The sequence below is a fragment of the Felis catus genome, chromosome C2, assembly GCF_018350175.1.
Source record: "Felis catus isolate Fca126 chromosome C2, F.catus_Fca126_mat1.0, whole genome shotgun sequence".
Lineage (NCBI taxonomy): Eukaryota > Metazoa > Chordata > Mammalia > Carnivora > Felidae > Felis > Felis catus.
This window is the reverse complement of record NC_058376.1, coordinates 78,778,920-78,806,153: the sequence shown is the minus strand read 5'-3', so window position 1 is coordinate 78,806,153 and position 27,234 is coordinate 78,778,920. Positions and strand designations below refer to the sequence as shown.

Sequence of the window (27,234 nt, the reverse complement as noted above, 5' to 3'; positions counted from 1 at the left end):
CAAAACAAAACCTAACCTAAACCCTGTAGCCTGAAGCACACAGGTTCCTGGAGATCTGATTTGCCTAATCTCTTACTTCCTTTTCCCTTCTCACCCCACATTGTCTCATCATAGAAGAATTGCTTGAAATTCTTGAACCTACCAAACTCCTCTCCATATTCTTCCCTCTGCCTCCCTTCCTTTCTCTGTCTTGTGCTTGGCCTTTAGTATTCAGCTTAGCTGTCCCCTCTGCTGGGACACATTGTAGAGCTACTCTGTCTGTATCCCCATGATAGCCAGGTAACTGCTAGAAAAGCATTTCCCTGCTGATAGGTGATTGTCCTTCCGTGTCCCTCTCTTTCATTCTACTGTGAGCTGACAGAGGGATGAGGATGTGCCTAATCCATTTCTTTTACAAAAGCAAAATTGACTTTGACATTAGATACCCTCGTGATTTCCAGAGTTAATTGGTCTTGATGTGGCTTTTGTGCCATTCCTTGAGCTTTGACCTTGGTCAAGGAGAACTTCGTCAGAGAGTAAGCTCCTGGCGAATGTCAGTTGAGTGAATAAAGGATGCCCCCTCATTTCCCAGATGAGGAAACAGGCCTGGAAAGAGGAAGTGACCTACCAGCGCTCACATGGAGGGCAGGTCAGTTGGTGCCGGCTCTAGGGGATTCCTCTCTTGACTCCCAATCCATTGCTCATTCCACTATCCTATACTCTCAGACGGTTTCAACTAATCCTCCTCTTGTATGACAGAGAGGCAGAGTGCTCTCACTGGGGGTAGGGGTGGGGGTGTACACATAAAGGCAATCTTCAGTGTCGTCTGGATGTGCCACGTCTCCAAACTCTTGTGGAATTACTAAACCTGTGGGCTGAATATTGAGAGACAACTGTGCAATAACACAGTCAGGTTGAGAAATAGTAGAGCAAAACCATTTCAAGTATGTCAGGAAGCCCAGAGGCTTGGCAAGACTGGGAAGTATTTAGAGTAAAAAGAAATCATAATTATGATCCATACGTACTGATTTGGGTGTGGGTGTTATCTGTGGGTCTCACTGGCCTGACATCGGCCAAGAGTGGCCCAAAGCCTTCATCTCCCAAGCACGTCAAAATTCCCAGCCTGTGTTGTTCTTGGGAGGGAAGGTTTGGCTTTGAGCAGTTTTTCCTGAAAATTCAAAATAATTCCTCTGAGTGGGCCCAGCTTCCAGGGGCGGCCTAGCCTGGGAGTTTGGCATGCTTCCCTCAGCCTGTGTGTTAGTGTGCGGGTTTCTGGAGCCCGGAGGGGCATTTGAAGGTCACGCAGCAGGGTATCCAAACCTCTGAGCCTGATTTACAGCTCAGGGCCTCAGGCCTCCTCCCTCCCAGCCCACATCACCCCCCAGTTTCCTCTTCTGCGAGCCAGCACTCTTCAGAGCTGGGAAATGAGATCTAACCACTGGCTTTTTCTGGGCTTATGTATGGATTCTTCCCTGCGAGGATGGCAGAAAGTCACAGAAATGGTTCCTGAAAATGTGGGCAGGAGAGCGTCGTGGTGAGTCAGCGCCCAGCAGGACTGAGACGCTTGGAGACCATCTAGCCCAGCACTCTCGTCTGGTCTTCCTTGTCTTCCTTCTTTCCTTTTCTATTCTTTACCCCGCCCTTTTTTTTTCCTCTTTATATTTTTCTTGTTGTGGCTTCTACCTAAAAGCTTATATGGAAACTCAACACATTCAACTTAAAAACAGAGCCTTCTTAAAAAAAAAAAAAAAATGGCCGTCATAGGCAGTTGTGGGCTGAGGGTTGTGGTCTCCCTTTCTGAGCCTTGCTCTTCTCTGACCCCTGATCTCCTTATGGGTCCCTTAGGCCCCTCTGGGATGCTGGGCTTCACAGGCCTCTGCTGTGACCCCCGCAGAGTCACTAAGGTCCAAGGAGGTGAGGGGATTTAGTAAAAGTCAAACAGGGATTTAGGGATGGCTCTGTAGCCCCCTCCTGGCTCACTAGCTTTCCGTCCAGTAACTTGTACCAGATTTCATGTAGGCCCTGTAAAGGCTCAGCCTGGCCCTGCATTCTGCAATGGGTAAATCTTGCTTTTACTAAGAAAAATGTTCGTTAGAACTTAAGGAGCTGTGGGTCAGTAGTGCTAGAACAGAAGTAACCTGTGAGTCCTGGCCCCGGTGCTGTGATCCTCTGCCTGTATTTGCAACCTGGGTCCAATCCTACTTCTCCTCTCCCTGAACCCCTGCCTTTATAAACTCTCGGACTAGGATCCTATCTTCTTACTAATACCCTTGATTTTCTTCTCGTGTTCCCTACCCCAACAGGACCCAGCCTGCCCCCGAGCCTGGCCCAGGTGTGCACCTGCTTCTAGGCCCCCCAACCCCCATTGCTACCTGAATCTCTGTTCACTGCTGGTCATGCTCCACTTGCCACCCAGGACCCTCCTAGGCCCTTCCTGAGTTAGCAGCTGGCCTGGCAGCCTTCACCCTTTGCCTAGATTTAAGTTCCCCTGACAAGTTGCTTGTGCCCATAAGCGTGGACTTTGTGTGACCCCTGGGGGGAGGGGATGTGGGAGTGGAAGGGCTTGACTGTACTTGAAACCTCCAGGGTCTTGCAATCTGGCCAGGACAGTGCTAAACCACACTCTCACCTAGTCCTTCTACTGTGAGCTCCTGGGTTTGTGCCAGAGGAATCTGACAGGACCCTGCCCATCAGTGGCCTCTCCTGCTTGATGTAGGAAAGCTCAGAATGACAGACCCCTGAACTTATTTCCACAGACTGCAGGGAAAGAAGTGGCTCCTGCAGTTCTCCAAGCAAGATCATGCTCCAGGCACTACCAAATCCTTTCCTCCTCTCTGGGAGCTAGAATACACACAAGTTCTCTCTGAATTATTTCTAGTTCAAGTTAGTATCCAGTGCCCTCCAAAGACACCTTGGACTCTGAGGCCTGAAATTCAGTGACTGCCCCCTTTTCTGTCCCAATCCTGCAGATTCCACCTGATGAGATTTTTGGGGGTGAGAGTGGGGTTCTTGGGGTCCAAGGCCGACAGACAAGTCTTTGGTGCAAAAAAGTGATTGTATTGAAGCACGGGGACAGGACCCATGGGCAGGAAGATGAGACACTGGTTTTGTACTATGGAGTTGGGGGAGGTAAAGTGCATGGGAAGCTTCCAGTGGGATTTTCATGTGCTAAAGACTCACAGGATACTGGAGGCCTAGCGAGTGTCAAGCTAAGGTTGTTTTCCCTCTAGCAAAGTATTAGCATTAAGACAGTAGGGAGTTCCTGGAAACACGTCTCACTCTGCCCACCTCAAGTATTTGCCAGTGGGCTGCAGGTTATAAGGAAATTGAGTTCTATCTGCCATTTCCTTCTGCCTTTGTTTCCCATATCACTATGGAGGGGTGATATTGGGGCTCCAGGAAACAGAGTCTATAGGTTTCTGGAGATTAGGCTATTGATAAGATTGACTTTTTCTTGTGATTTACTAAAATATTTGTAAATAGATGGATCAGGTCCTGCAGGACTATGATCTCTACCAGTTAGCCATTTGTTTTTCCCCTTTCCTTTGTTCTTGGGCAGCCAGGTGTGCTGCGGGGTTGGTTGGGGGTGGGGGGAGTGTTTATGGCCTGTCAGCTTGCTTTATGCTCCCTCATCACTGCCCATCTCCAACCTCAGATATCCCTCTCTTCCTTTCTTCCTTGCTCTCTCCCTCACTCCCTCTTTGTTTCTCTTTCTTTTTAAAGCGATCTCCATACCCACTGTGGGGCTCGAGCTCATGACCCCGAGATCAGAAGTCTGGTGCTCTACCAACTGAGCCAGCCAGGCGCCCCCTCAGATATCCCTTTCGAGGTCTTCATAGAGAGGCCCAGCCAGGATCTCTGCCTTCCCTGTCAGAATGCAGGTATCAGAATCAGATCCTTACCAGCCCACTGCCACCAGCCAGGGAAGCCAACCCGCTTCCTCTCAGAGGCTGAGGACAGAAAGGGCCTATGTGGTAATTTCTGCCTGTCCTCCACAGCAACCCTAAGCTGACCCTCTCATACCCCCAGCCCTCCTGGAGCCCCAACAATACATGGCCCCATGTGATGGGCCCAGGCCTGGGTGATTCCTGCTGCTGGGTACCCAAAACAGGATTGCCTTGGGCCCAAGGTTCCTACAGCCACAGAGCCTGATTCCCCGAAACCCAGACCAGGAAGCCTCAGGCTACAGTCAGGGAGGCAGGCTGTGAGTTGTGAGGTGCCCTGAGGTGCGCATACCTCCCTGTGGCTTGGAGTGGGAGCTGGAGGGATCAGGGGTTGACCTAAAGGATAGTTGTAAGAAGTGGAGACCACTTCTGGGGAGACCAGGAGCAGAGATGCCTCTTAGGCCCATGGAAATACCCATACCCTCTACCAGCAGAAGTTCCTGTTCCATCTGGGGTCCCAGCCTTCATGCCAGAGTTTTCTCTAGATCCAGAGATTCAGTGAAATTTCTAGTTTAAGGGTACTCTCAAGCCAGTGTCCCCTAATCCTGAACTGGAATCTGTATCATCAAGGTAGATATAAAAAACTCTGAGACAAAGTTTGCAGGGCCTCCCAAATCCTTAGAGAATATAACAGTTGCCTTCCGTCCAGGATGATAGCCCTCTCAACTGAGTCTTGTCTTGACCAGAGACTAAGAGGCCCCTCTGGAACCTACTGTAGGTTTCCCCAGGTGCTACAGGGAACTCAGATTCTCTCAAATGAGGCCATAGCTAGCTAGGAAACTGTGCAGGCCATGCCCCCTCTGCCTGGGTGAGATTGACTTGAGCATGCCACTTGGAGAGGGTCCCCTGCCATAGGGAGACCCCTGGAGATCTGTCATGGGTATAACAGTCTCCTGCAAGGACCTCTCAGAATGGAAAGCCAGGAACAGACATGAGAAGGCAAAACCTCTCAACATCTTCCTCCAAGGCTGGCAGTACTGTTGTTGCTGGGGTAGAGAAGCCCCTCCTGGAAGCTTCTAGAACTTTCCTGGAGTGGGGACTGTGGTGTATCCCCCCACCTCTGACCCCGCCTAGCCTGGAGCACAGGTTCTGACACTGTTCAAGCTGGTTTCCTGGCCCCACATCCAGTCACCATGAAGGTCTGGAGACTCAGGCCTTGAATTGTATGCAGGTTTTTGCATAGCTTCCTGAACCTTCACCTCCGTTCTCATCTTGAAAATCAGGGGATAATAGCACCTGCCTCCCAGGGTTGTTAGGATTCAAGTAAATGCAGGAAGATTTCCCAGAAATAGTAGGCCCTCGGTGTCTATTTTCTGAATCTGCCTCTGAAAGGTTAAACCTGGGGAGGAAGCACAGGTTTCAGAGAGCCAGCCGGACTGTCCCTCCAGGGGTTCTGCAGGGAGGGCCTGGAGGGCAGCACATGGGCCCCTCCGGGTTTGCTTTTAAAGATTACATCTATGTGATGCATTCTGTTCTACAGAGCTGTGCTGGATTTTAACAACTGGGACAGGAGGCAGGAGGCCAGAATCTGTCCCTTAGGTCTGCCCCAAAGCTGCTGAGACAGCCACTCCGTGAGTCAAAGTTCCAGGCCAGGGAAAAAACAATTTCTCCTTCTCTTTCCAGCCCAATGTCTGATAACAAAAATCTTTCAAAATACACAGAGCCTATGGCTCCCCAAACTTTTTAACACTCAGTATCTCCTCCAATTGTCACAACCACCCCGTGAGGCTGGCAGGGCAGGATTTTGTCCTCCTGTCCTTGGGGAACAGCCTATGGTTCAGACATGTGACTCATTCAGCCACTTGGGCAGCACAGGCGAGCCCAGAGCACGCATTTCTTTCCTCCCACCCACTGATCTTCATCTCTCTGCCTTAATTTCAGCCTTGAACATTTGTTTTGAGCTTTTGCTTCAGTAGTGTCATTTCCAGTATGATAGCCATCCGCAGGCACCCTCAGTGCCAGGCTAATTGGAAGTCCCATGGGCATGTCCTGGGCTCTATTAGATCAACCTGGAGAGACTGTCCCTTCACCCTCTGCACGAAATGGGAGTGGATGGGGGCTCCCGTGTGCTCTGGCTATGGGTTCCTGACCAAACTGGTGGGGAGAGGTTTAGCAAACTGTTCTGCAAGACATGGCATGAAATGTGTGAAAGGGCAATGTGGTCCCCCATCGGCTTTTATTTATTTCTTCCATTTGGCCTCGTGTTTCCAAGCTCCAGGAAGGCGAGTGGAAGAAAGGACACTTGATAGAGGCTGGTGGTCCTTCGTATGACTCACAAACCACAAGTCGTGAAAAATATAAACTGATTTATAAAATATATTTAAGGTCCGGATTTGTATTACAGGAACACAGCCACATGGTTAAAACAGGTGGAGACGCAGGGCCTTTGTGCTGTGGGTGGTTTGCCGTTTTCAGGTGGGGAGGCTGCAGTGTTTGCAGGTAGGAACACTGAGCAAAGGCTTCAGTTGGATTAGGCTGACTCCTCCCTGAAATCAAATACTCCAGAAGGCATATAATGAAGGCAGCAGTCTCCTGATTCATGCCCTTCCCACCATGAGTCATTTCACTCGGAGGCAATGACTTCTAACCATCCTTGCTCTAGTTTTTATTGTGATTACTTCCATGACTCTAAGTAATATGCTTATTAATATTATTATTTCTTGTTTTGTTTACTTTATTCAACGGTCAATATGTATTGAACACCTTCTGTTTGCCAAGCTCTGTTCTGGGCAACCAGGGAGCTCATACTGTGAATTAATGTTTTACTCCACTGAGTACAGTTAGGTCACCAATTTCATTTTGAAAGAAGTTGTTTGAAAGACTCAGGCAATGTATTGTGTAGGGTGGAAGTGATGAAGAGAAGGAGTGGTTTGGAGAGTTAGGGTATAGTTATTTCTTTTTTCTTTTTCTTTTTTTATAAACGTTTATTTATTATTGAGAGACAGAGAGACACAGAGCATGAGCAGGGGAGGGGCTGAGAGATGGAGAGACACAGAATCTGAAGCAGGCTCCAGGTTCTGAGCTGTCAGCACAGAGCCCAACGTGGGGCTCGAACCCACAAACCGCGAGATCGTGACCTGACCCGAAGCCTGATGCTCAACCGACTTAACCACCCAGGCGCCCCAGGTATAGTTATTTCTTGAAGGCAGAAGAATTGGATTGAAGAAAAACAAAAACAACCTGAAATGTTACTAGAGAACATGGAAACACTCTGGAATGAATGATTCCACAGCTGAGATACCTAACTTGTACTTCACCAACTGCGGCTGGAGTGATACAAACACAGACGAGTCTTCTGCAAGGACCCCGAGGGCCTGGAGAGGAAACTGCTCATCTGAAAACCTTACCCTGAGCAGGCTCCTGAGACCCTGAGCGATGTGTCTTAGTCCATTCAGGCTGTTGTAACAAACAGGCCATAGACTGAGTGGTTGAAACAGCATATGTTTATCTCTCACAGCTCTGGAGACTGGGAAGTCCAAGATCAAGGCACTGGCAGTTCCTTTGTCTGATGAGGGCTTACTGCCTGGTTCACAGAGAACTGTGTCCTCACATGGCAGAAGAAATGAGGGAACTTTCTGTGGTCTTTTTCTTTCTTTTCTTTTCTTTTCTTTTTTTTTAAATAAAGCCATTAATCCCATTCATGAGGGCTTCCTTCTCATGATCTAACCACCTCCCAAAGACTCACCTTGAAATACCATCACAGTGTGAATTAGGTTCCAACACATGAATTTGGGGAGGACACAGACATTCAGTCTACAGCACAAAGCCTAGGAGAAGAGCACCCAGGATATAGGCAGGGGTTCTGAGTGTGAGACCCAAATCCAGCACTAAATAATTTTTTGTCTCTTTGCCTGGCTGGTCCTCAGTTTTCTTTTCTGTAAATTGAGAGTGAGTCCAGCTTTTCTATGTTGGTATGAGAATGAAGTCATGTTGATGTACCAACTGTAAAGTGCTATAGCGTGAATTTTTCTTATCTGGGAATATGAAAAGGATACCTGAGTGAGAGTCTATAACTACAATTCCATGATGCATTATTAATTTTCCTTTCTAAAAATCAATGGCTCCTGCCACGAATTTATCACTATAATTATTTTTATTCATACCCTGATGGTAAGAGGCATCACAATCATACTTTCTGGTAGAATGACACCTTTAGTTAAGTAAATCTCCAGATGCTTAAAGCTGAGTGTTCCCTCTGTCTCTGAGATTGATGGCTTGTGCTATCTTAACAGCCACTGGAGGAAAAGTTCATTGGTGGGTTTAGCTTTTGGGGGTGGGCTGTCAACTCAAAGCAAAGTCATGAAATGATTTCACTCTACTGGGTTAGAAGCTCATTTCAAGTAAGCCAAAATTCACTGAAAGCTTCCTCTCCTCAGGAATTGTGTTTATGGACTGTGGGAGTATTCCTAGATGAGTATCACCTTCACCCTACCAATTAGGGCCTCTCTCTTGGTGAAAGGAACAGACACACACACACACACACACACAAGATGATCAGTGATCAATTCTAAAATAGCAATATAATTCTATACAGTGGGAAACTCAAGCAAAAAAAAAGATCCGTTCTGGATGGAGGGTATCTGGGACATATATGTGGGGAAGGTGCAGTTTAAACAGTTTTGAAAACTTACTAGTGAAAGGGGAAGGTACCAGCAGTGCAAAGGCCCAGAGGAGGGAGTGATTGGGGAAGAGCAGGGTCTGAAGCATGATGGAAGAAGTTGTCTGGAGCCAGATGAAGGTGGAGACCCTTGATGCCTAGCCAAGGTTTGGTTTCATTCTGCAGACATCAGTGCCTCGGCATGTGTCAGAGTAGATCAGACCAGAGTGTGGCTTTCGAGAGAATGAACCAGCCATAGGCAAATGTGCACACGGTGTTTTCCTTCCCTGACCCACAGTGGGGTCCTTCTGGGGGAAACAAGGTTGAGCAAAGGCTTCTGGAATGGATCTGACTGGCCCCTCCCAGGAACCACTGCTGACCTTCTTCTGTAAATACCCAGTTACCTGTTCACTTCCCCAGTTACCCAATCAGGGAAATCAAATCAACCGCTGTTCATTCTAACCTTAATAAACATACTTCAGTTTACATATATGATGCTCTTAAACGATAAATAACTGCATGTGAACTTTGCAAAGGTAGGTTAGGTGGAGGAAAAAAAAACATTCAGTTAGCAAGCTTGTCAGAAGCTAAATCCCTACAAGCAACAGGAAAGCACATTTGCAATATTAAAAAAAAAAAAAAAAGCCAATTAGGGGCGCCTGGGTGGCTTGATTGGTTAAGCGTCCGACTTTGGCTCAGGTCATGATCTCACGGTCTGTGAGTTTGAGCCCCTTGTGAGCCCCGTGTCGGGCTCTGTGCTGACAGCTCAGAGCCTGGAGCCTGTTTTACATTCTGTGTCTCCCTCTCTCTCTGCTCCTCCCCTGTTCATGCTCTGTCTCTCTCTGTCTCAAAAATAAATAAACATTAAAAAAAATAAAAAAAAATTAGGATATATATTTTCTAGAAAGCGATTCCATATTAATAAGAGGATAAAAGCCTATGTATCAAATCTCAGAACAAAGCTGAAGGGACCCCTGTGGGTTAATATCTGCAATCACAGGAAGCACTATCACGAGGTGGGTGAGAGCAACGTGTTGAGTAGCAGGCGGCCTGCATCATATCCTGGTTCTACTCCTGTGCGCAACGTGACATTGGGTAGGTACTTAATCATGCTGAGTTTGAGCTCACCCGCCTATGACATGAAGATGAAAACAGTTGTGAAGGCTAACTGAGCCAATACAATTAAAGTTCCAAGAATAGTGCCTTCTATACCATAAATGCTATTTAAACATTACCTGCTATTACTATTCTTCTTTTTATTACTTCTTTTCTCTGTCCCTGTCGGGAAAGAAGGAGATCCGTATGTGTAGAGACTTACTATGTCACAGACGCTTTCATAGTTATTACTTCGTTTAATTTAATATTGAAAGCTCTTTTTGTAGGTTGATGGTATTAAGCCACATTATACCAACGAGAAGTTAGGTGACCTTGTTGGCATCACCCAGCCAGGGAGTGGCCCACTGAGACCGGAACCCAGGATGATCTGGCCTCAGGTTCCCATCCATCAAATAAACTCTCTTATTTTGAGAACATTCTAGGCAAGTCTGGTTGGTCCAATTTTCTCAGATCAGCATGGCTATGATTTGTTAAAGAGTACGAACGGCAGGACTAAGTCTACTTTCCTCTCCTATTTTATGTACTCTAACATAAACAGTGCAAATAGCTGTTGCAGACCAGAGGTGCTGATCTGCCTTGTGCTCCATAGTCCCACTGTTGGCACCAACAGGGAGCAGGCAGCCCAAGGTGGCCAGTGACTGCCTCTTAACATACTTCATGACTCTCAGGGAAAATGGAGAGCAATTGAGATGGTAGAAGAAAATCTACCTGGTGGGTTTAACCAGTGTATGATTATAATCTCTGATGCGTGGAGAGTTTAAGAGTGCAGAGCCTCTTCCCATATGCACATGTGACTACTCTTCATAACAACCTGAGAATGCTCAAGCAAGGATCGTCCCCTCGTCTGGACACCTGATGAAACTGAGGCCCAGGGAAACCAAGAGACTGGAAGGCAAAGGGTGCTCTTTTTTTTTTTTTTTTTTTCCTTTCACCTTTTCTCATCCAAGTTTGCTGCCTCTCGTGGTAAGGAAAAAAAAATGTCTCTACCAAAGACAAGATATGTAATTTTGAAATTGAGACAAAATGGCAGGCATTGTTTAGAGAGGTGGAGGGGCATGCTGTGGTTCTGTTCCAGAACCCTTCACCTTGCGCTAATATTCTTGCTCCTGCAGAAAGGCTCAAGATAAACACTTTGGGGCATTGAAAAGAACAAATGCCTGGTGTAGATCGTCAGCTACTAGGTAGGATCCCCCCTTTACCTCCAAAGATATCTCCAGGGGGTCAGAGTATGGGCCAGGGTTCAAAATCACTCACATCTGACAGCAGAACCCCCATCTCCCCTGTGCTTCTTTGACTCAAGTGGAAAGTAGTTCTAGAAACTTCTGACCCTGTGTCCTTGTCGGTAGTAATTTTAAAAGCTTCATTCTTGGCGGATCTGTGAGGGGCTACTTCTGCCACAGCAGGGTTTCCTGAAGGAAGCAGCTGGTAGAGTTCTCATCCTGCCTTTGTCTTTGTCCTTCAAGGAAAAACTCTTTGAGAGCTGAGCATGTCTGCATCAGTCTGGCACCCCTGTCCAACCCTGACCCTGGATGACCGGTGAGAAACAATGTTCTCTCTGTCACCTGTCATGACCAACTAACCATGTGGTACCCTTCACCTTGAGAAATTCCTTCACACGAGTCTGGCACTTGGCTGTTTTTCCCCATTATTTAAGTTTGGAAACACTTAAGGGTGTGATCTTGCTGTCAGTCAAAGCTAAGGTTTCTACCATCAGCCGAATTTTTTTCTAGCTCTGTGTGTTTTTTCTCTCCAAGTCCATCATATCCTTGATGAACACACAAGGTTCAATGTGGCCTGGGTGTATTCAGATCTGCTATTTGGAGTGTTAACGTGGGGAAGAGTTAGTGCAGGGTAAGCTCAGGGCACAGTCACTGGTTGGAAGGGCACAGCAGGAGAGAGTGTCAAGAAGATCCTCAAGGTAGAAAGGCAATTTCCAGGATCCAAGAGCCACGAATGGTTACACACGTGCCACAATTAAATGACTAGCAGGGTGTGCCTCTGCCGTCTAGTATCCAGCAAAGAAGGCAGAAACAGGGTGCTAGCATTGTGGGGGATTCTGGAACCCCTCTTCTGGGGTCATTGTCTGAGGCTCACACTGAGACTTTGTGCAGGAAAATGGAGGCGATATGTCCCGGGGAGTTCTCATCTAAGGCTTACCAACTGCAGTACACACTCTGGGCAGGTGTTGCCCTAATTCATGTCATAGTCCTGAACTCCTTCCTTCTGCCTGGTAGTTGCCGTTGATGGCTCTTCAACACCTCCAACACCAGAGTTCCACATGAGATTCTCTTCACTCATTCCCGTGCTCCTCCATGTTTTGCTGTGTATGCAATCTCTGCTCACAGATCCCTTCCCTTCCCCACTTTCCCAGGTGGGAACTTGTGGGCTATTGATGAATTCTTCTTCTCTTTCTCTCCACATATAATTCCATTCACTCCTCCTGCCACCATGTCTTTGATCTTTTCATTCCTCCTAGGGCTGCCCCAGTCAGACCGCCATCATTTTTCTCATGGAGCATTTCAGGAACCTCAGAACTATCTCCTTCTCTCCAGTTTCTCCTTCTACCAGTCAGTCCTTCATAGAGCTTCTTGAGCCACTTTGGCAAGTTCCAGCTCTGGTCATTTTATTTCTTTTACTCAAAAACCACTGATGGTTCCCACTGCTATTCCTTAGCACATGATTTGTGGTAAACACTGGTCTGCTCCTCGTGACCAGGTCAGGGTCTCCTGTCTGTACCTTTCCTCTTCTTGCTTCTGGTTATGCTGTTCCATCCCCCCTTTTCAAGGTCCTGGTCAAATTCTACTTCCTTTGTTGAGAGTTATTCGTGTATCCCATGAACAACTTAAAAAATGTCCTCTGCACCCCTGCGCATTAGGCATCATGCTAGGTGTTGGTGAGATACCCATGAACAACACACACATTGTTGCTTTCAGTCATGCAGGAGTAGACTTTACACAAATAAACACATATGTAAATATTAATAATGAGTTGTTCTGTGTGCTTGGAAGAAAAAGAACATGGTGCCCTGAGGCAAAACGATGCAGAAGAGAGGGAGTATTTATTTGCATCTGTGGAGTCCGGGAAAGCTTCTCTGGAAGTGATGTTATGAAGATAAACAGGATTTAGGCAGAGAGTAGCAATGGAAAAATGGGTGTGTGAGGGCCCTGCAGGAGGAATGAAAGAGCTTTGCCAATCTCTACGATCAGAATGGACTGCTCTATCTCTTCTGTGCTCACAGAGCCCTTGGCACCTCAGTGACCACATGCACTGACACCTGCTCTGGATTAGAGAGAATTACACAGTTTTATGTCCTCCACTAGACTGAGGATTCTGCTTGGGTAAGGACTGTGTGCTACTCATTTCATTCAACAAGTCATTGATCCAAAAAGTATCTCTGTACACCTAGTATGTAGGTACACCTAGTATGTAGGTACCAGAGACAGAGGTCAGTACCAGATATTCAGTGGTAAGCAAGGTATCTCGTGCCTCCTACAGAGATCCAGTCTATGCATCTCCAAGATTTGTCATTGTACTAATCACACAGTAGGGAATCAGGGAAAATGTGGAATTGAGTACCCAGGAATATGTACTTGTGTGACAACAAGATGAGCTTGACTTCCCGTTGAAACACTTTCTACAAATGCCCCAGTCTCTACTTCTCTAGGTCATTGTGGAGACCAAGGCATCTCTAACTAAACATCTTGCAGAGATGAGAGGACACACCCCATTCTCCATGCCAGTCCTCTGGACGCTTGGGCACAAACCATCCTCCTCTGAGAGCAGACTCTGCCAGTTTTGAGTCGTTTGACCGTGTTCTTGTCTGAGCTAATTTTGTAAGTCAAATTGCTTAAGAGTGAATATGAAATCTTTGACTGAAGCCCAAATATATAAATACCCATCACATTTCCTTCCTCCCCAATTTTGCAATCATCCAAAAAAGCTGTTCATGTTGTCCAGCATAATTAGTTATTTATACATCCTCATGTGGTCCATTGTTCAGAATTAAATTGTCTGGTATACAGAATTTCTCTTGCAAGGCTTGTTTTGCCATTTTACTGCTTTTTGGAAGCTGTTTGTAAATATGTCCTTGTGGAACCCTTTGGGATACTTCTGAGCAGATCCAGAATTGGTGGCGGGGGGTGGGAGGTAGGGGTGGAATAAGCTGGTGCACGTAAGCAAATATGCCCTCTGAGGTCTCACACTGTCCCCTGACTTCAAACATGAAAATTACCAAGAATTATTCATCCTTTCCTTGAAGACCCAAGAGAATTAGAATGAACACAAAAATAGCCACAGAGAGGTAGATGTGGAAATCATCTTGGAGATCTAGTCACTAGCTTCTAGTGACTCCATTTTGCCCAAGAGGAAGCTAGTTCCCAGAAAGAAGAAGTGAAAGAGACAGGCCCATAGACTCTTGTGGGTTAGTGTCAGAGCCATGCCCAAACCCTCATCAGCTGACTCCCATGCTCTTTCTACTAAACCATTAAGTATGCCAGTGCACAGTGCTTTGTTTCTGGGCATTTCTGGGCTTGTTACGCTTTGCACCTGAACTAGATGGCTCCAGACAGCTTGCTTTGGGCCCTTGAGTCTATATTTTATAGCTGTTTTGTCTCCACCCAAATGGTTTGGCAGCCAGCTATTACTGATGAGTGTTGCCCATCGTGAAGGAATTCTGCTTTCTCTCTGTCATGTTATGGTCAGAGACTCCAGATGGTCTAACAGTTTTATGTAAAATGAGACCTTTTTCTGAGTGAGGGTCTGAAGGTCTCTGCTCCATGAGAGACATCCATAAGGTTTATGACCTGGGATATGGTCTATCTTGGTGAATGTTCTATGCGCCCTTGAAAAGAATGTGTATTCTGCTCTTGTTGGGCAGATTATTCTATAAATGTCAGTTCGATCCAGGGGTTGATGGTGTTGCTCTGTTCTTTATCCTTGCTGGGTTTCCATCCATAAATGTTATGTGTGAAATTTATAACATTAGCTTTGATTGTTCAGAAGTCATTTAGATTTTTTTTCCATATGAGAGTATAAGATCCTAATTCTTATCTTAAAATGGGACCTTCTGTCCAGCCAGTTTAGGAGTTCATAGTTGAGCATTTATGGAATGGTTGGCCAGATGGTAGATGTGAAGAATCTTGAAATCTTCCTCCTAACATGCATATATGGACTGTCAGTATGTAAATCTACCACAATGGTCTTACATGAGTTCTTATTGGGGTGAGACCTGTTATACCTGAGAAATATCACAACAGAACTTTGAAATAGCTGACATCATATCTTTAAAAACTCATTATCTTCCTATGTTATTACTCATAAAATTCCCAGATTTTCTACAATCACAATTAATAAACTTTAAATATGGATTTATTTTTATATAATTAATTTTTAAATATATATTTGTTTTATTTTAAATTATTAAATATGTAATCATACAGAAAAGATATAACAGATGTCATGTAGTCACCATCAGAAAACAGATGCTAACATTTTGCCATATTTCTTTTTCCTCCAAAGAAATTAAATGTAACGCACATAGTTGAAGCTCCCACCTTCCACTTCCCTCTTCCTCCTGCCTTCCCTCCCCTTTATTGTCTACAGAGGAAAATACTATTTTGACTTCGGTGAATATAATTCCCATGAATGTTTTGGTGCTTTCACTCTAAGCAAATGTATCTACAATTTATGGCCAGGAGAATTGCAGGGTTATTTCTTTTTAAGTCACAGGAGAAAAAAAAAAAAAACTCGTCTGTCATATTCAGAAGAGCTAGGTAGATTTTAATCTCTATTCTTTTCAACTGGATTTTGCTTTAATCCTGGTTTTTATTTTCTTTTTTCTGGTGATCTTCCTACTCAGCTTTATTTCCTCCTAGCTAAAGTCTTGCTTGGCTTTTGCCAGAAAGGGTAGCTTGGACTCCTGTGATTTGGCCTTTCCAAAGCTGTGGTCTCTCTGCCTCAGGCATTGCCCACTCTAAATCCCTGTACTCCAGCTCCTAGTTTGGCAAATCTGTCAGGCTCCTGTACCCTTATGCTCCCCTAGCCTATGAGTGGATGTAGCTATTGTCACCAGACCTGAGCTGTCTGCTCAACATTCCAGCATCAACAGGCAAGTTTAGTTCTTATCCTGCTTTACCTGTTCTGCTTAGATCTCCCATGTTTGGAACACAACGCTTTGGAAGGACACATCAGGGGAAAGATAAGCCTGGGAAGGTAGAGGCTGTTGTGTATGGGGATGATGATTGATAATAGCTACCGTTCTTGAGTATATAACTGAAATTGTAAGACCTGCGGTATAACAAGTCTTCAGAATGTAGTGTTCAAAATAATAAGAGCTGCTGTTTATAGGGCACCTACTGTATGTCAAGTGCTGAGCTAGGTATGTTTTATCTCATTTATTCTTAAATTTTATAGATGAGAAAGCTGAGACATACAGAAACAGTATGCTAAAGTGGAACATTATGGGATTTAGAATATGACAGACTTGGGTTCAAACTCTGGGTCTACAACTCTCTTGGACCAGTTTCTTACCTTTTCTGAGCTTAGCATAAAATAGGTGCTTGCAATGATGGCTAATGTTACTACTGTACAAGATGTGGCTTCTTGCCTAAGGTTATACAGTTAGTATATAGTAGAAGGGGGATTCAAACCCAGGTCTGCTTCTCTCAAAGATACCCTCTTTTCAGGGAGACAGAAATGTTAGATGTTCCAATAAGAACATTACTCCATTAAAGGAGGTGTCATGGGGCTTGGAAAGGGCACTAAACTTGAAATTAGAAGTCTTGGGTCCTGTACTCCATTACAAATGGGCTGGGAGACCTTGGACAACTCATTTCCTGTCTCTTTCCCCTTGGTTTTCTAATTTATAACACAAGCGGGGGAGGGAGGGATTAAATTCCCTCTAGGTTCTGTTTGTTCTATCTCCAACATTCTGTGCCTGTGATCAAGAAGCACAGAACCAAATGGTCTACTCAACAGAGATGAAGAAAGGCAATGGCACTGATATTTTCAAGATGGGTAGGATAGGAGGGCAGGCAAAGCTTCTATCAACTATCTACTCACTCCAAATCCTTAACAACTGAAACCAGTTGGATTTCTTTTCTGCTCCCCCAATTGATCTGGGAAGAGACCCGGATCATGGAGGGTTTTAGAAGACAAGACCAGTTCCCCACACTCAAGCTTTCTTGGGTAACTCATTTTCTTCTCTCTTTCTTCCTTCTTTTTCTTTTCTTTTTTCCTTTTTTTTAGGTGGAGAGAACTGCAAATAGAAGATGGCTAATTAAGGTGACTAAATAAGAGATGGAGGGCTACATGTGGAGTTTTCTTTCTACCCCAGGTTTCTTTTTTTACCTTTCTTCCCAGTCCTTTCTGGTTTTATTTTCTAAAAATAGATATACCCGAGGGATCATGAAACAAGTTCTGCACTCCTGTGTAGTAAATTGGAAACTCTTGTCACCCTGGGGCAATCTGTTGGCTGAAGGTAAAGGTAGGAAAAACTTCCTTAGAGACCCCTTTGGCCACTTCTAGGCCACTCCGTTGGTCCTTTTGGCTTTAGGTTCAAGGAGGCATTCATTTGCTCAGTGAGTCTTTATTGAGCTCTTACTGTGTGCAGTCACCCCGGCAGGCTCTAGGGGCAAGTCAGGAAGGAAAGACTCCCATTCCCATTTCTCTTAGAGCTTATGTGTCAATGTAAAGAACAGAACACAACGGTAAATATGCAATGATGAAATCTGAGAGGTGCTGTTAAGGAGCTGTGAAAACCCCCGGTTTCTGCCTCTGCAGTTCTGGTCCTGCAGAAACACTCCTCCCCTGTGTCTCTACTCTACTACATAAGATTTTGCAGTCTGACCACGAATCCATCATCCCCAAACTTTCCCCAGCACATCTGCCCTCTATGTCATCAGTGAGAAGCAGAGGCTTCCCTGGGGCTCCCTGGGACCCCCCTGCCTGGCCTCGTAGCTTACCTCCTGGGAGTGCTGGCATGGGTGCCGTTCTCCAACACTCCCTTTCCGGGATCTTGCTGATCCTTTAACCAGGAAGTTCTCACCTCTTATCTAAATCCTACTCATTCTCCCAGGCTCTGTTCATGCTCCTTTATCCTTGCTGTACTTTTTCTTGAGCTCCTCTCCCCACCTCGGGGTTTCTGCCTCTCCTTTTCTGATGCCTCCTGGCATGAGGTTTATTAGCCAAGCAGAGCACCCATCATCCTCTGTCTGTTATTTGTATATCCAGCCCAGGTTTTACCTACCTATCCACACCTTGAAGGCATGGATATTATTATCTCTGTATCTCAAACAGGACCAGGCATAGTTAATACACAATGATATTTGTTGAACCAATGCCCCAATATTACAGTGAATAATAAAACATGCCCTATATAGTTTTATAAAGAGTGTTCATATATTGTCTATGGTAATGCTCAGAACAACCCTGTGTAGGAGAAACTATCATAATCCCATTTACAGATGACAAAATCAATTACTTACTGAGCGCTGGCCCTCTGCAATGCATTATGGTAAGAACTTTGCACACGTTATACCATTCCATTCTCTTTAATTCCAGTAAAAACAATAGTCATCTGTGCTGAGCACTTACTCTGTGCCAGGCACTATTTTCAGCACTCTACACCTGTTAATTCATTTAACTCACCCAACACTATAAGATAGGTATGCTTGGTATTTTCACCTTGTACATGAGAAAACTGAGGATGTGGAGGTTACAAAACATACCCAAGTGCCATAGCTGAATTTGGATTCCGAACTACACAGTGACCATAGAGAAAACCATTCACATATGAGCATTCCTCTTCTTTCCCGGATCAGCACTGCCAACACCACTCAGTACTCAGCACCTCTGTGAGGTATAATTATGCCCATTTTACAGATGAGAAAACAGAGACCCAGAGGGATTAAGCAACTTGCCAGTATTGTACAACTGATCGGGAGAGAGCCTCGTCTTGTAGCTGCAAAGTGTAGATACCAACCACTCATCTGTACTGTCAGAGAGATGTGACGGTGGCCAGTCTAGGTAGATACACATTTCCTCAGCCATGTGAAAGTTTTATGATTCTTCAATATTTCTGCATGTCTGCTATCCTCAGTGCATTGGGCTGCACCCTGGGGATGTTGGGTCAGGTGGGACTTATGAAGACTAAGATACACTCCTTGCTTCAAAGAAGCAAATAAAAAACAATTAAAATATCCTTCACATCCATTCCTTCTCCCCCCCCCCCCCTTGTACTTGATGCCCCTTTATCTGTATGCCTTGGTGTATATCTTAAAGGGACAGGGGAGAAATAGGTAAAGAGTTCAGTCCAGGGTGTTCAGCAAAGGTGAGGAGAATATAGATAGGTTCAGCAGGTGACTGGGATTGGCCTCGTTATTTGAAGTCCAGGGATGTGCAGGGCTTGGAGAATTCTGACCCCAAAGATGGCAGCTGTTCATGCCCAGTTGTATACTGTAGTTTAGAGTGGAGGGAGCCTATGGGGAGAGAAGGCCAGCAGCCAGGTTGGAGAGAACCAGGCCTCAGGGCAACCTCTCTCTATAAGGAGGTGGATCCCGGCCCCCCCTTGCAGACCACAGACTGAGAACCCGGCACAGTACAGAATGGAGGTAGGAGTACTGGGTTTGGATCTCAAGCTGGCTACTCAGAAGCAGATGACTGTGAGATAGTCACTTCCCCCCTCCAAGCCCTCAGTAAACTGGGTGTAAGACTTTTTACTGTGCTTCTGTGGCCAGGGTTGGGTGCTGATGTTCATCAGAGCACGTGGCTGAGTGCTAGGTGCATGTGAGATGCTGAGGAAGAAGAAAAGTCCTGGTTTTGCCTCCTCTGGCGTGCCTCATGACAGGATTATGCTGATGGAGGGCATGTCAGATTGACTCACACATAACGGACAGGAAAATGGGCAAAGTTTGCACCTTACCCACTCTCCAGGCCTGGAACTTAAGCCTACCGATGAGAACCAGCTGCCATTACCCCGGGTTCTGTGTGGCAGTGGGGTCGGGGGGGGGGGGGGGGCGGGTGGGAAGGGGAGCCGAACCAGGCTTGGGAAGGGGATGCTCATATACGCCGAGGATCCGTGCCTGAAAATGAGTATCACTGAAGTGAAACCCGCTCCAGGTTCCCACCTGGTAAGGCAAAAGGGCTGTCAGGAGACCAGGCTCGGTCTCAGCTGGGCACTGACTCACCATGTGCGCGGGGGCACACCCCTGCTTCTCTCCCAGCCTCAACTTCTCCATCTGTAAAACAAGATACTACTTCCCAACAGCTTGAAAAGGCGTGGGGTTCTTCTCACCCACGGGGAGGTTTCTAAAGATGGGGTGAAAGAGATTAGGAAACTCCACCCCATCTCTGTCCGGATCGCCAGATCCAGGGCTCTGAAACCAACAGCAGATTCCACCTCCGTGCGGTGGAAGGAGAGAGCTCGAGGATTCGTGTCTGTCGGCGAGAGTGCGTGCGGGACAGAGGGCTTTTAAATGAATCACTTTGTATCTAGCAGGGCAGCACCTGCTCCTCAGCCTCCAAAGGCAGCGCGAGCAAGACGATCATTCACAAGCTGCCGCTTTCCATTCACGTCTATAATTAGAGCACAGGCTGCAGCAGCTCGGGGGCTGCGCTAAGGGCCTTGGGGCGGGGCCGAGTCCCTAGCTCCTCCCCTTTCTCGCCCCCCCTCCCCCGCTCTCCCCGCCCACCCAGAGGCTCTGGCAGCCCCCCATCCCACCCCAGGGTGAGCTCGCTGCAGGATTCCTTCAATTCTTGCCTGGACGCCAGGGCCTCCGTCCCCTCCCTGGGAGATCGCTCTAGTGCAGTAATAAGCACCTTGGCCCTGCATCTCGAGGAGGGCAGCTATATTTAGAGTGGCATCCCCTTGCCCCTCCCTCGCCGCCCCTCCGGCCGCTCGGCCCGCCCGCTCCCCACCGCCCCTCCCAGCCACCTCTCCCTCTTTGTCGCATTACATAGTAATCTGAGATGCATTGGATGAGCTCCAGGGAACAGAATGTACTTGGCAGAGACGCGGGGCTTGATGTCTGCAAAATGTCGGAAACGCAGCCAAGAGCTGCTAACTGGGTCATTAACCTCCAAAAGCTAAGCGAGGACTGTAGGCTCGCTCTGCCTCCCTTCATCTCGCCAATAAAAGTGCCTCAGTGTGAGGGGAAGAAAAAGCCCAAGGTTGGCTGCTTTGATTTCTAGGCACCAAAGGCAGGCCCGGCCCCTCCTCCTGGCCCCAGCTCTTGGGCCGCCCCTGCTGCTTCGTCCCCCAGTACATGTGGCCTTTGAAAGGCCCAGCAACCCCACGGGGCCAGGCTCTCGCGCCCCAGGACAGACATAACTGGGCAGCCCTTCCCTACCGCATAGCCTGGGCCCACTTTCTTGGGTCTGGGAGGAAAAAGTGGGAGAGGGTTTCTAGGCCCATCTGGGACCCCACAACCAGATGGAAGGGTTTGCCCTCCCTCTATTCTGATTCTCTCCCTTCTTCCTTCTTCCCTCCCTCCCTCCCTCTGGCTCTGCCTTCTCTGCCACCTTCGCCTCCTTCTCCTCCTCTTTAGCTCCCTTGTCTCCCTTCTGAGAGCAGGCTGTGGGGTTGGTGCATGCGTACATGGCCTGGCTCCAGGAGAGGAGCTCCACGGCTTGCTTGCTGTGTGACCTTGGATGAGTCACCCATTTGTCTGCTCCTTAATTCCCTTATATGTCACTTGTTCACAGTAATAACACCTTCCTGACCTCTGTCACAAAATGTGGGGACCACATTGGAAAGTCTCTTACTTACCAACTGCAAAGCGCTGCTCAGTGTCAGAGATACTCTCCCTGGCTACCTTGACCTACCTCTATCTGAAAGCCCCAAGGTCCCAACTTCCTCTGGACTTGTGTGCACTCCTGGAAATTAGGACTGTAAGTGATCCCACCACGAATCTCAAAGGTTTGACTATTTACCAGGGGATAGCCCCTAAAATCCACCCCCCCAAGCTGTCTAGCCCTCAGGATTGCCAAACAGACACTTCCCCCTAATGTCCAAACCCACTTCTCCAGCAGCTGGATGGAGAGAGAAAGTGTTTGGTCCTGAAACCAGAAGAGGTCCTGTAGTTCCTCAATGATGAGACTCCCTTTCTTGTCGGAGGGGAGGACGGTTGGCCCCGTGAGACCAGTAGCAGCTTATGCGATGTGTCTGGGCATCTGGGTAGTCTCAACTGAAGTCCAAGGCCAGGGAAGCTGATCTGTGCAACCCCACCTATGCTTCCTGCTGGTGTCCACAGAGCTAGAACCAAGTCCAAATGGGCATCAGCACCCTTCCTGCCTCATCCCTCCCTGGTCTCACTACACCTCCCTCTACAGCCCCAGATGCAGCCCCTCACCATGCCCATAGAGGCTAGAGGCCCCTGCCACCACTGGGCCTTGGCTCAGGCTTCTTTTTTTTTTTTTTTTTTTTTTTTCAAAATCACCTGGAAGTCTCTCTGGCCTCTCATTGCTATACATTCAAATCTTTGGCATCCCCCCAAACCAATTCTCAAATGCCAATTGTCTTCTCTACAGGTGTTACCCTTCTCCTTCAACTCTTCTTGGGACTTTTCCGTAATGTCTCAGTATAAGCAGCTAGCTTCAGGTCATCTGTGTGCTTATTATGTCCTTCTTATGGGGGGAGATTTCTCCATGGACAGGGACCCATCATTGTTGACCTCAACTCTGAAGGTTAAGGTGACCACGTATCCTGCTTTGCCTTTACAGTGTATGCCCACTGCTCTGGTCTTATGATTCAATAGCTCCCTTTCCACCCTTAAGTGCTCTGGTTTGGATGATACATTATAGGGTCACCTTACTGAGGGTTTCTATCCTAGTACCGAGCACATTAGTAGGACTCGGAAAATGTGGAGAGCTGCTCTGCAGAGCCTGTCAGAGCTGTTTCTTGCCCAGGCCCCGGGGGCTCCCAGTTCCCTCCTTTTTCTCCAGTCTGGAAGTTCTCAGGCATTCTTCTTTCTCTTTCCTGGGGAAGAACTTCAGAGACACCCAGTACCATTGTCTTTTCAACCAGCCTTCCCAAGATTTCCCAAATGCACTGACCCCACACGAAGTTGTATACGCAACTCTTCCCATTCCTCTGAACCCCTGAACAGTAGTAGGACCACCACGGGATGCTGGAAGTAGATAGCAAACTCCAGAACCGGTTACATGGTCTGTGAGACAAAGCCCTCGTTTCTAACCTCCACTGGATTTTAGGCCTTGCCCAATTTCTTTCACAGTTCGACTCTTCAAAATTACCTTCAGATAATTATGTAGTTGCCTTAGGAGGGGGTCACAACCTACAAAGCTCAGATCTGCTTTGTTATAAAATAAGTAGTTACGGGTGCCAGGGTGGCTCAGTCGGTTAAGCATCTACTTCGGCTCGGGTCATGATCTCGCAGTTCGTGAGTTCGAGACCCTCATCGAGCTCTGTGCTGACTGCTCAGAGCCTGGAGCCTACTTCAGCTTCTGTCTCCATTTCTCTGCCCCTCCCCTGCTCATGCTCTGTCTCTCTGTCTCTCTCTTTTTCTCTCAAAATAAAATAAAACATAAAAAAAGTAAAAAAAAAAAGTAGTTAACATTCTAGGTACGGCTCAAAGGCTGGGGATAACAAGGTCCTTTGCATCAGGATAATTTTTCTCAAAAGCAAACCTGATGGGGTGAGTTTTGCCTTATTTTTTTTTAAATATCAAGCATTTGGAAATAACAGCAGGCAAGGTGCCTGGCCCGGTGAATGGAGCACCAGCGTCAGGAAGCCTGGGGCTTCTTTCTACTTCCCCTCTGACTCACTGCTTTCTGGAGGATGAATCATATGCCCTTTCTTGGCATTGGGTCTCACTTCCTTCATCTCCCCTATAAAATGGGCGTATTTGCCATTCTTACCACTCAGGAGGGGGCTGAGGCTTGAAGAGGCCTTGGTAATTATGCAAAAATATTATTAAAAGTAAAAATGTGCTGTAAGTGTGTTTTTTTTTTTTGACCCTCTGGAGAGGCACACATGAAGGGTATCTGAGGCCACTTGATGATTTGCTTTCGTTTGGGGAATACTTCAATTCACTGAGAACAGCCTCTCAGAAACTAGAAATGGGGAGGAGGATCAGTCTCGAGACAGGGGTTGAAATGAGTCTGGTCTGAGTAGGAGCAAGAGTCATGTGAGGAGCAGGCCAGCTAGCAATCAGGAAGGGAAACTGGGAGCTGGGATGAAAAAGCAAAAAGGACTATTAGCCGCAGGACTCTGATGCCAGGCTGAGACATTGCAGTCTCCCCCGAGGGCCACGGGAGATGGATGGAAGTGACCGAGCAGGGGCATGGCATTGTCTACATTGTGTTTCGGTGAGACACATCCATTAGATGGAGGGACAGACTCTGCAGCTGGCATCTGTCACATCCCAGTTTGTCCCTAAGCAAGTGGCAGCTCCCTTCCATCTTTGTAAAATAAATGGGTAAAATGACCCCGAGTAGCTCTAACATGCTGTGATTCTCCGGTAAAGACCACGAAGAACCACCTTGCCTGTATGTGCGTGTATTTGGATGGGGGGAAGGAGTGGGAATGAAGTGACTACTCAGTAGACACAAAGCCAAGTCCGGCAGCCTTGTTCTTCAGGGAGGAAGCCTGATCAGTCTCAGCATCTCAAGTCTGAAGGACTCCCTGTATATCCAGAGCCCAAAGGCCTTCCTTTGGGCCCCAACACGGCCCATCTGAACTTTAGGGCCTGGTCAGCAACCTCTGTCTAGACTTGTCTACTATCTACTTCCTAGTCCGGCTGAGACACCAGTATCTGAGGAGACAGCACCGTGGTTCCTGCTAAGCAGCTGTTCTTTAAGATGCTTCAGAGTTCCCCCTATCCTGTATTAGGTTTCCAGGAAGCCCTACACTATACAAGACTACCTGTTTTGGGGGCCTCAGAACTCTGCCTTAGCAGTACAACTCCACAGTATATGTTTGACATTTACTAAGTTCCACTAAAAGATTGACATGTAGAACGTTCTTTGTTATGAGGGTGCTCTTGGCGTATTGTCTGTTAAAGTATTTAATAGCTCTTATGTATAGGCCCACGTAAAAAATCCCTCAGTGTAGTCATACTGTAAAAAAACATTATTTAAAATTGTTTTGGGTTATTCTGGGGTTGCAATAGTGCCTCTAGGTTTCAGGGTGGTTTTAAAAGCACTTATGCTTTTTACTGTAATCTTCCTTAAATATCTTTTCTCAAGTCAGTTTACATAAATAAGTAAATGAATAAGTGAGGGTTCAGTTAGACCTAAGTCAGTGTGTGAAGTTGAGAAATAAACCCACTTATGATTAGTGAACCGACTAAAGCCCTCCTAATTATAATTGAAGCCAAAGGTCCAAATTTCATGGCATCACTCAAACTATTGACTTAGTGCTCCTATGTTTGAGTGGCAGTTTTGTGTGACATGGTTTGACAGGATTGTGATTATCTGTAGGCAGTGCAAGGACCCAATGATAATTGGAAGAAGAAAATTTAAATAGTACTGGGGGGGTCATGGGATTAGCAAGTGTGGAGTTTATACAGTGGAAGTTACAACTAGCCTAGGAAGATACCATAATCCAGACTTATTCTACCAATGCCTGTGTTGCCTTGAGATGTCTGTCTTGGTATTATTAAATGATAACGAAAGTGGTTGCACTGTAAGTTTCCTTCCAGTGCTCATGGTCTATTTGCTGAAAAGTCAGAGTCTGCCTGGGTTCAAATTCCACAATCCACCTTGGAGCCCACAAACCAGTGAAGAAACCGATGCCCTCACACCACACTCCCACTGCCAGTGGTTAAGGGGCAGAAATGACTGGGGAGGGTTGTGGCTAGAACTTTCTAACTCAAGCCATTCTTCCTGACGAAGGGTGTATGTATTCATTGAACAGTGACTGAACAAACAGTTATCCTTAACCTTCCTTATGTGAATTCCCTAAAGAAAAGTTAAATTATAATTCTAAGATGCTAGCAGCACATAGACTCAGAATGTAGAATGAGAAATGCATCTGACAGATTGTGTGGTTCACCTCCCTCGCTTGATAGATGAGGAAACCGAGGCAAAGAAACCTACCCAAGGGACTTGGTCCAAGACACAGAGAAAGGAAGTCTCAGAGCCAGGGCTGGAGCCCAGATCTGCACTGTTCCTTGGCGCTTATGTTTTTGGTGAGAGCTGAAGCTCAGGCTCTAGGTTGCAATGGATAAATCCTTTTCTAGGCAGCCCAGTTGCTAAGCTTTGATTACATCATTCTCGGTCTCAGAACTCTTTCTGGATTTCTGCTCCCCATTCCTACTTCAAAGTTCATTTTGTGTCATTGGGCTCTATCCATGCTATCGGCCCCCACTTTTTAAAAATTTGTGAATCTGCACTCCCCACCCCACCCCCAATTTTTGAATTCCCTTGTAGATGATGAGATATGGAGAGGTAGATAGGTGATCTTGCTTATGCTAGTTTGACTGTGTCTGACACACACCTAACCTGGTTAACCTTTTCCTGATTTCTCAGTTCTCAGCAGCTTTTCAGTGCAATTGCATAGGTGTCACATTTCTTAACTCATTTCTGAACTCATTTCTTATCTCTTGAGGATCAGTTAGTCACTTTTTTCTTGTAGTGGGAAGAAAGGTAGAGCTGGAAAACAGGGTCTTCAGCAGAGTTTAACTGGGCTATGAATAGAATCCTATAAAGCAGGGCAAGAAGGACCAAGGATCTGTCTTGCAGGTCAGCCCAGAAGGCTGTAACACCAAACCAGCCTGGTGGTTGGAGGTGGAGGTTGTCTTCCCAGAGTTTCCCACCACCCTCACCAATTGTACTCCAACAGCGCCCTCTGCTGGATTGGAGCAGGACCCAGCAGTCTCAACCATCTTGGAAGTGGGGCCAACAGGAACTTTAAAAGAATGAAAAGTAAGATTGTGGGTTCCTTGAGAGAAGGGGTCCCCACTCAGGGAAGCTCTGAGTTGCCAGTATTTAAACACAAGCTCAAAATAACGTGGCTCCCCATTCCATGAGATTCCCTTGCTTTCCACTCAGGGAAGCTCTGAGCTGCCCCTAATAAAACACAACCTCAAAACAAGATGGATCCATACCATGAGGTTCTCTTGCGTCTCCATTTCTCATTCCTTCTATTTCAAGTTCTGTCTTTTGCCTCATCTCGCTGATTGGTATTTGAGGAAAAAATTCACTGTAGTAATTAAACCCAAAAGATCATCTTTGAATAGATGAAAAGAGGGGATTTGTGGAGAGGAAAGTGGGCATAAAATATGAATTCTACCTTCTTGATGTCAAATGGCTGGGTTACAAAGAGCAATTTCTTGGAATAATGATTTCTAATCTCAGCTTGTATTATTCCTTAGGTTAAAGACTTTCATCAGACCCTCATTGCCTACTAAATTAAGTCTACATTCTTTACCTTAGCATTCAAGGTATATTTGTATTTTCACAATGCATTATTTTGTTTGCATTAATTTATCAAGGCTAATAGCATGCTTATTTTAAACAAGAAACTTACCATGATCTAGTTTTTAGAAAATGAAAATGTATTGAAATTTTTAAAAGTATATTTGAATACCAAATTTATACCTTTCACATTGAAATCAGGCTCAACAAATAATTAATCTGCTT

The 27,234-nt window shown here is 46.3% G+C and overlaps 1 long non-coding RNA gene across 1 annotated transcript in view; it reads left to right on the top strand.

Annotated features, from left to right (window-relative positions):
- The first annotated feature begins 777 nt into the window (after positions 1-777).
- The window catches only part of LOC109503518, an 81,451-nt gene continuing 54,994 nt past the window's right edge, over positions 778-27,234 (top strand). Inside the window, exon 1 of the long non-coding RNA XR_002162541.2 lies at positions 778-1,513. This is a non-coding gene — a long non-coding RNA (uncharacterized LOC109503518). The remainder of the gene's footprint in view (positions 1,514-27,234) is intronic.